Consider the following 7,415-nt stretch of genomic DNA (forward strand, 5'->3'; position numbering starts at 1 on the left):
AGATGTACGGGGTTTCCATAATTCAAATCACAATCCAATTAACGGATGTCCTAACCTGATTGACAGTAAGAAAATAGCAAATACCCGACATAGTCCACCGAATAGCAAATTGCCCGTGGCCAGGTAATTGCAGGTTAGTTCGATGAATGGCGGCGTGTACAGGTAAACAACATCCTGGTCAAGGTATTACATAACCATCAAACCAAAGGCATGGCTAATTATATATCTATAATATCGATGTATCTACTCGTATATCGATTAAAAATTGAAAGCGACCGCACGGTCTGAAAAAAATAGTTTGTTTTGCTTAATATCTCAATTATATGATCTTTTATAATATCAAAAGTAAATTCTTTCTACCACATGTTGAAACGTTCTACGGTATTACAATAAATGTATCTCGATTTATTCGGTTAGCAACACACAACACAATGTTTGTAATGATCAAACATCGGTGTGTACGTAATCAAGGATTTCTTAAATTGTAACGTAAAATTTCATTTTACAGTCACAAACTTTGCAATTCACAATGTATCAAAGATACAGACTACAGGAAAATGTTATCTTATTAAAGCTAATTCGTTGCTGAACTCATCGACAAAAAATCTGAAACTTTTATTTCTGTGTGGATTTTCTTTCATAATTACACGACGATACCTGCTATTAGAGCATAAAATAGAGTATTTGAAACATCGAATTTCACTCTTTTAGTTATTTATATTAGAGCCAACGTTATTGTACGATTAACTTCACTCAATAGTAATCATAAAAAAATCTTTGATTGGCTTTTCCTGTGACCGTCGATGTAAGTGATAGCACATCAGTTATAGTACAGCTATAAGCAACGGACTATTATGACGTCACACGGTTTAGAGCTAGAAAATATGCATGATCGGGTGGTCAGAAAATTTGACCTCGATATCGGCGGTTTACAGGTTATTCCGGTCGCGCGCGGCGCGGAGAGGTTTAAATTTCTACACGGTCTGATAAAGCCATTTCCATCATAAACTGAAATTATTATCTTTGACTGCACAAATCCTTTAAGTCTCTGGTTTAAATACTTGTAGATGACTTGTGTGCACATTCTGAAGATTACTATACATAACGTAACCACCCGCCCAGCCAATCCCGTACTTCGCTAAGATTTCAACCAATTTGCAACTCATAAAGAAATTATTTTTACGTCTACTAGCAACTTTCAATGTTAATGTTCCCTTTCAATATCTTTGTCTATAAAGTGTATCTAATTATTGTCGGCCATTTTCTCGCTTCGTGCTCCTACTTGTGCCGCCTAAATACAATGAAATATACTATAGGCCATGGGCTAGGAGGGTCCCACATGCACCCCCCCCCCCAAACCTCCGAACCAATATTTTTCTTAACCCTTATGACCCACTGATCACAAATCAAAATGTTAACATTGCATAAGTTGGGATGAACTTCCGGTTATGACGTCATCAAGATGGCCGCCATCTCAAATTTCACTAAAAAACGAAAAATAGTCATAACATTGACATTTTTCAACTGAAGTAGACAAATGAGGTATCAAAATGACCACAATAGAACACTAAAAACATATCAGGACCAAATAACCAAATATATGTAGTGATTTTTACGCAGGAAGTGAAAAAATAGGATTTTAAGCTCAAAAATGGTAATTTTTTAGTAAATTTTTCATATTTTGCTTGACGCAGCAAAAATGTTTTCCAACCGCAAACTATTATTTCTAATTAGTTTTTTGTCCACTTATAAATCAGTTTAAACAAAAACAAGAGAAAAAAAAATGTTAACATTGTATAAGTTCCGGTTATGACGTCATCAAGATGGCCGCCATCACTAATTTCACTAAAAAATGAAAAATATTCATAACATTGACATTTTTCAACTGAAGTAGACAAATGAGGTATCAAAATGACCACAATAGAACAACAAATACATATGTGGACCAAATCATCCAATATATGTAGCGATTTGTACGTAGGAAATGAAAAAAATAAGATTTTAAGCTCAAAAATGGTAATCTTTCAGCAAATTTTTCATATTTGTCTTCACGCAGCAAAAATGTTTCCCAACAATTATTATTGATCGTAATCATTTATTTCTTGTCAATCAGTAAAAACAGCAACAAAATATACAGAAATGCAAAAGAGAATTATTGTTATACCATCATTTGGTTTACAAAGCATCACCGTTTGCGTATACAGATCATATGATAGTGTATTTTTCCCAAACCACCGAGACTACAGTTTCCTGGTGTCTTAGAATTTCCTGAATATAATAGTGGCTATTGAAAATTTAAATCTTAACAAAGAATTTTAGGTTGGCCAAATATCTAAGTGGGACTTCAAAATAATTCACTTTCATGTTCGAAATGTTGTACACTAGTAGCGTCTCAAACTGAATTATTAAAATGCCAACCAACTAATAGCTATATGGTATCAAATTAAAACTGAGGTAATTCTGTCATACTGTAATTACCATGACACTTTCCGAAATGTTTTGTGCCTTTTAGAATGAGCACATTTCCTGTGTATAACGTCAGGAAATGTCAGATGGTTACTTAACAGTGTCACATATTTCTTTCACTAGTTCTTTGTCTTCGATAGCGATGAGCTGATGAGCTGATGTGACATTACATTACCGGGTTGCCATCGTGTTTGTAGCTTGTCAACCGTCCATGGCCAGAATTAACATAAGAAACATCAGTGTCAGGGATGTAGGAGCTCTTCCTGTTTCCAACCTAGTGATTCAAATATCGTATATGATGTTCAAGACTATCAGATCCACATTCTGCGAAGGTTTGAGCTGGTTCTCCTTATTTCGTATGAAGCACAATTCCTCATTCTTGTGAACCTTCAGTGACCATAGATGGCACAGGTGGATTCTTTGAGGTCATAAATGAGGTCTGCAGTGAAGTTCTACTATTTGCCAAGTCTGAAAAAGCACTGTAGAAAATTTTATTTCTGGAGAGTCTTCAATGGTCTCTTTACGCATACACCAGATGTGACAAAACCAGCACCTTCAAGGGAGTGGGAAAAGTCAGACCAATGAAAAACATTTAACATTAATGGCCTCATTAATGACCTCGATGATATCACCTGTGCCATTTATGGGCGCACGAGGGTCCACTAGATTAATGAATGGTACTTCATACAAATTATGGAGCTATGTGCTAAGTAGAACAAATTCCACCATTCGAATAATGTGGATCTGGTGTAGTTTCCATTATGCCGAAGAAGTCTGGAACAGTATATACGATATGTTAGAATCTGAGGGAGTTCCCACATCTCTGAACCTATTGTTCCTGATATGAACTCAGGCCAAGGATGGGTTATGAAAGATGACAGGCTAGAACAACACTGGTAATGTACTGTCACATCAGCTCATCGACATTGAAGACAACGCAATGGCTCTCGACGAATTTGATACTGATATCTCGATTATTCTGATAATTTGGACTACCAGCTACCAGACATGCCGAGTCTCTTCATTGGATGAAGCAGTGAGGCGAGAAAGCACGTACAATGACAATAGATAATAATAAGAACCAGTGAAAGAAATATGTGACACTGTACTAACCATCTAACATTTTTGCCTATGCTATGCATAGGAAATAAACAATGAATGTTCTCATTTTCAAAGACACAAATGTTCTGTAAAATGATATAAACAGAAACACAGGCTTAGGTTACATTTGTTACTCTATCAGTAGGTGTTGTGCTGTAATAATTATTTTTGAGATGCTCGTTAGCGTCAGTGGTTTCGAGTTCGAAAAAATAGCATATGCCCATTATACGCACCTGGTGATGTTTTGTAAACCTAATGAGGGTATAACAATAATTATCTTTTGCATTTCTATATATTATCATTTTTGTTAGTGTTTTCATTGATTTATTGATTGATAAGATATCAAATAACTGATTACGAATAATAATTTGTTGTTCGGAAACATTTTTGCTGCATGAAGACAAATATGAAAAATTTGCTGAAAAATTGCCATTTTTGAGTTTAAAATCTTATTTTTTCATTTCCAACGTACAAATTGCTACATATATTGGATGTTTTGGTCCTGATATGTACTTGTTGTTCTATTGTGGTCATTTTGATACCTCATTTGTCTACTTCAGTTGAAAAATGTCAATGTTATGAATATTTTTCATTTTTTAGTGAAATTCGTGATGGCGGCCATCTTGATGACGTCATAACCGGAACTTATACAATGTTAACATTGCTTTTTTTTCTTGTTTTTGTTTAAACTGATTTATAAGTGGACAAAAAACTAATTAGAAATAATAGTTTGCGGTTGGAAAACGTTTTTGCTGCGTCAAGCAAAATATGAAAAATTTACTAAAAAAATTATCATTTTTGAGCTTAAAATCCTATTTTTTTCACTTCCTGCGTAAAAATCACTACATATATTTGGTTATTTGGTCCTGATATGTTTTTAGTGTTCTATTGTGGTCATTTTGATACCTCATTTGTCTACTTCGGTTGAAAAATGTCAATGTTATGACTATTTTTCATTTTTTAGTGAAATTTGAGATGGCGGCCATCTTGATGACGTCATAACCGGAAGTTCATCCCAACTTATGCAATGTTAACATTTTGATTTGTGATCAGTGGGTCATAAGGGTTAAGAAAAATATTGGTTCGGAGGTTTGGGGGGGGGGGTGCATGTGGGACCCTCCTAGCCCATGGCCTATAATAGCCCCGTAAGTCAGGGCGCATCACGATTCCGTTAACCTTCTCCACCGTGTATAGGTCTAGTGTGAATTCCTGTCTAAACAGGATAATCACACTAGCAGACATGGCGAGAACCTGTAGAAACAGCACTGTCACTCAGCGAGGGAGGGAGACAAAGAAAGACAGAAAGAGAAATGGAGAATTAAATATGTAGAAAAATGTTAATCGCTAAGATGAATACAAGTATGTGTTACTTTTTACAACAGTCTTTAGAAAGAATGCATAAATCATTGAAAAAAAGTAAGAAATCTACACGAAAGTTTTACCCTCATTAAATATACATAATTATCCACCAGCCTCCGCATCCAGGTGAAATTGTACAGGGTTACGTTGTTCATCGCGGTTCTCACAATTACGCTTTCGTCCCGCATTGCTTAACATTTTATAAGAAAACGAAAGTTCATGACAATGCTATTTAATAATTTTAAAAAATCAGAGGAACGTAGCAACAATCCCCAATCGCTGAAAATACGTTTTTGAAAATCACAGGTAGGTGTGTCGAGCGCCGTATGCAAGCATTGATAGTGATGAGCTGCGCTGCCTCGCATAGGGTCGATTACGTCACGCACCAAATAAGTCTCGTTACCACAATACATGTCCTGACACCGAAATGCGGATATCTAGGTGTCCGGCAACTAATGACTCCGAGTGTCTTGAAAGGAGAACACACCTCATTTTATCGTGACACAAATTCTTTGATAGTAGAGTATAGTTTTCCTTTAGCTAGATGACTCTATGTCATGGTACCATTTTTCAATAATCTTTGTTGAAGTTAAAAGTTAATGGCTTAAGTTAACAAGCCGATTCCAAACAGTACATACAAATTAATGGTAACGGCCTTCTAGTGTAGATAATAATAACTTGACGAAAATAAAAGATCCACGACTGCTTGACCCGCGGGCAATTTTCACGGGTCGCTGCGCATGTTACATGTCCCTGCGCGGTAGCAAGTCGGATACAATGGAGTTTGTTTTGACAGTGATTTTAGCATGAACTTGAATATATATTTCACTTTTCATAACGTAGACAAAACGTACAATACAGTGTATTTAATTAAATAAATGCATGTCAGTTTGCAACATGCATATTGTAACTGTATTCAAGGGACGTGCATTTGATATTTATTTGTGTCTTCCCTGTACGATACGACATATCAAATAGAATTACCTTCGGTATAGTAGATTTTGTAATGTTCATTTTGAATATATAGCACTTGTTCCAAAATATGCCTCAAATAATGTTGTGATATATATAAATCAGCCATTCAAGAAATGTACACAATTTCGTTAATCAAAACAGATTCCACAATATGCATAACTTCGACAAATAATTTTGTTAATCAGCCATTCAAGAAATGTACACAATTTTGTTAATCAAAACAGATTACGTACGTTATCAGAAACATATCTATATATTATATTTATAACGTAATAATCAATAAACATGAAATACACAATATGTTAAAAAACATCAAATCTTTGTACAGTGTAGTTAAACTATGACCGATTCCAAGGATTTAAACGTCTTTGCCGATTCCATCACAACCCTAATATGTAAGGAATTTTCAATAAAGTTATACAGTGAATGCAAACTTTAGAGAAAAAGAACTGTAAATATAGTAACTGAAAACTATATATATTCCATGCTCAGTTGCACAGCACATGCGATACGGTAGCGATACAGTGACAGCGATACCGCCAGTCGACTATATCTTGGGAGTCGTGCTCTCGTTATGGGTGAGTGGTCAACACACTAGCGAAGCTCGCCCGCCGGCTCACTGAGCTGTCGCCGTAGGGAATCAATGAGAACAATAGGCAGTGCTATTTCCACGACAAAAATAACGCTTTCAAAAAAAATAACGTTTCCAACGATACTCGTAACGTGGTCACGTAAATAATCACATGTTCTGTTGATGCTAACAAAGTTTCACATAAAAATCACGTAACATTCTGGCAATAACATGGGAAACAAAATCATTAACAATCATTGCTGACACTAACACGTGAAATGAAATTAATAACAATGCAAAATAAATAATAACATCAGCCACTAAATCTAACCTCATTTAAAAAAGACAAACGCATGCAAAGATAGAGATAACACAGCAGCAAAAGTATAACGTGTGCTAGAAAATAATAACATGCTTTTAGTTTAAGATAACTAAAATTTTGATAATAACAGTAAAACAGATATAACCAACATAAATAGTTAGAAAATCACGAATATGGTTAAAATAACAGTTTAAGAACGAAAATTAACAGAACAGGGCTACCAGTGACAGTATACCTTGAATAAAAAGATGCTATCGGGACCAGACTATTTGACTGGTATTTACAGGCTTCCGGATTGTACAGGTCAGGTTTGATTACTACAATACAGAAGAAACATGTCATACAAAATAGGAGTAACAAAAGGGGATTTGGATGAGACAAGGCCCGGTTTCGACAGCTTACCCTAATTCATGTTAGTTTGTCTAGTAGTCTTATCAATTGTCCGGTTTTCTGTAAACCATCTAATTTTCGCGTCCTGCTGCATTTAGTGCGTATCCTGGGCAAGTAGATAACGCGAAGATAAATCGACACAAAAAGCTGTTAGGTTAGTGGAACCTTTTTATTCTAAATCCCGAAATTAAATCTCCGCGATAATGTATTAAGGCATGAAAACGTGAAATT

Source organism: Argopecten irradians, chromosome 12 (genome assembly GCF_041381155.1).
Source record: "Argopecten irradians isolate NY chromosome 12, Ai_NY, whole genome shotgun sequence".
In the NCBI taxonomy this organism is placed as follows: Eukaryota; Metazoa; Mollusca; class Bivalvia; order Pectinida; family Pectinidae; genus Argopecten; species Argopecten irradians.